Below are 2,979 nucleotides of genomic sequence, written 5' to 3' on the forward strand. Positions count from 1 at the left end.
CCAGTGAATGAGACTGATCCCAGCCACAGTCTCTTGGTTTTGCATCATCCAAACTTGTGGGGTTTGCTGATTCAGGAGTCATTCTGTTCTGTATGGCTCTTCTGTTGCCTGCTTCTAAATAAGGAGAACCATTCTCCAGCTTGAGTTATAAAACTCATGTTTGTTTTGCTTTGGTTTGGCTTTTAAAATTTTATTTGAAGAGGTGTCAAAAAGATCCAAGGCAACATAAGATGAATTGTAGATCAGTGGATGTCAACTGAGGGTAAGGAGGGGTAAGAGCTTTTTCAAACTTCATAGCTTGAAAAACTGCTTCCACCCATCCTGTCCATTTGCAGCATTTGAGAATCATGGCAGTAGAGTAACTACAGAAGATTAGAACCCAGAACCCGGGTTCCATTTACATTTCTGCCACCAACTCCCCAAATGCTTCATGATCCTGGTTTACCCTGTGGTCAATGACACTTACATGTTCATCTGCATATTCTGAATTTGATAAATCATCTACCTACCTCTTCTTACTCAGATTTCATGCTCTAAATGCAGAATTTATTTATAGATTTCAGAGGGGAGGTAGGTAGGGAAATGGGCAAAAGGGTGAAGGCAAGTAGGAGGTACAGGCTTCCAGTTATGGAATGAATAAGTCACAGGGATAAAAAGTACAGCATAGAGAATAAAAACAATAAAGTGATTTAAATTTCAAAGAATAAAATATATAATGAAAAAGCTATCATTGAAAAAAAAATATGTAGGCTTTCCCTATGCTTAACCCCAGAAAAGCTGGTTAATTAAGTCTTGTTTCCCCCATCAAGGAAACAGATATTGAATTGTTTTGTTTTTTAATGTTTATTTTATTTTTGAGAGAGAGGGAGAAGGTGGGCACATAAGCAGGGGAGGGGCAGAGAGGGAGGGTGAAAGGGAATCCCAAAGAGGCTCATGCCACCAGCACAGAGCCTGACACAGAGTTTGATGTCATGACCCAAGCTGAAATCAAGAGTTGTATGCTTAACTGACTGAGCCACCCAGGCACCCCATCTAGATATTCAATTGTAGCTGAAGGATCTTGTTTCAAAATGATGTCCATTCATTCATTGGGGGTGCAATTTAGATGTGTTTCCAAGCTGTAGGGGGCAGATCCCTTTATCCAGATAATCCGTAGAGCACCGACAGAACCCAGCAGAATTGGTCAGTTACAGATCCATTGAAGGGTGAGTGTGTAGCTTTGAGACCTTTATAAGATGCCTCAGAGATCCCCTGGATTTGGTATTTTCCATCAATTAATTACCTGAGCTCACTGCATTCCCGGCCAAGGGCACTTTCCCCCTAGCTTTCTCCAGAAAGTCTCATCTTGCCCTTCACCACCTCCACCTTGAGTTTTGGTAACCCGAGTTCTCCCAAGTGTTCTAGGAGGCAATGGCTCTTGTCTGGCCCCTCCGGTCCGCATTCCCTTTCTGGGCTCACTTTTCTTCTCAATGAGCAAAGTTTAATGTGTTCATTATCTGGTCCTTTGCAGGGAAAGTTTGTCACCCCAGGGACCAGAATGTGGCACTTGTGGCTCCTCTGGTAAAGCCGTGCAGAAGGATGCGTCCAGCTGGAATACATTCCCAGCCTCTCATCTTTATGTCACTCAATATCTTCTCGGAACATGAGTTATAGCACTAGTGTGCTTGAGAGAAAGAACTGAGCTTAGGTCAGCCCTTGTCTTCTCAGAGCCAGCCTGTCACAGGCAGCATAAACTCTGGTCCATCCTCTGCCATGCGGTATGGAGCCAGCACAAGTCACTCTGCTCTCAAACTTTATTTCAGGAGTAGCCTCATGTTAATTCAAGCTCAAAGAGACTGCTGCATAGCCAGAATTAAAGTGTATTCCATTTTGAGGGTGTCTGGCTGGCTCAGTTGGTAGAGTGTAGGACTCTCGATCCCAAGGTTGTGAGTTCAAGACCCACGTTGGGCCTGGAGCTTACTTTAAAAAATAATAACAACAAAGTGTATTCCAGGTTAATGATAAATGCAACCAGCTATCAGATGGGTTCTAATATCAGCAGATCCCTATAGACAGGGAGCAAAGTCATTCAAATTCTGTACTTAGAGCACAAACTCTGAATAAGAAGAGGTAGACAGATGACTTATCATTGCCACAGACACCTGAAAGTTCAAGTCCTTGGACCAAGGCTCCTTTTCCCCTGTCCCCTGCACAGTATTTGGGAAGGTGTTCTCAACTTCTGGCTTCTTAGGCATAGATTTTCCATGATAGGCTGATTGCACCTCTGCTCACCATCTCTATTCATCCAGGCTTTCTCCAAACAGTTGATTAGCTTTACAGGTTTTTTTTTTTTTAATATATTTATTTATCTCTAGGAGAGAGAGAGACAGCGTGAGCAGGGGAGGGTCAGAGAGAGAGGGAGTCACAGACTCTGAAACAGGCTCCAGGCTCTGAGCTGGCAGTCAGCACAGAGCCCGACGCGGGGCTTGAACCCACAAACCGCGAGATCATGACCTAAGCAAAAGTCGGACGCTTAACCGACTAAGCCACCTAGGCGACCCAGCTTTACAGGTTTTGAATCAACAGTTACATTCTGGTGTTTGCCATCCTTGAGATTACCCTCATGTCACCTTGGCTGAAGTTACAGATGTTTCCAAAGTCTTCAGTTATACACTGGTTAACTATCAGTTTACTCCTTCAGTCAATTTATAATCTGTGTAAATGTGTGTGTGTGTGTGTGTGTGTGTGTGCGTGCGTGCACACGTGCCTTAATGATTTAACTCTTAGAAGGCACCTTCATTTCCTATTTCTATGGGAAGATACTTTACTATTCCCCCATTGATTACCATCAAGGTATCTTTCAGTTCTTTGGAAAATAAGCCTTTTAGTATAACTGTTTTTATTATACTTTGAAACTTAACTGCCTGAATTCAAGCACCTAAACAGTTCTTCCTGATTTCATATTATAATAACTACTTAGACTGAGCTAATGATGACAAA

The 2,979-nt window shown here is 42.8% G+C and overlaps 1 non-coding gene across 1 annotated transcript; it reads left to right on the plus strand.

Annotated features, from left to right (window-relative positions):
* Positions 1-1,877: 1,877 nt before the first annotated feature.
* On the plus strand, positions 1,878-1,950 carry TRNAE-CUC. The gene has a single exon. It is a non-coding gene; the product is annotated as a tRNA-Glu (tRNA).
* Positions 1,951-2,979: the final 1,029 nt, after the last annotated feature.

The sequence above is a fragment of the Hyaena hyaena genome, unplaced genomic scaffold, assembly GCF_003009895.1.
Source record: "Hyaena hyaena isolate Hyena2069 unplaced genomic scaffold, ASM300989v1 scaffold_140, whole genome shotgun sequence".
Classification (NCBI taxonomy): Eukaryota; Metazoa; Chordata; class Mammalia; order Carnivora; family Hyaenidae; genus Hyaena; species Hyaena hyaena.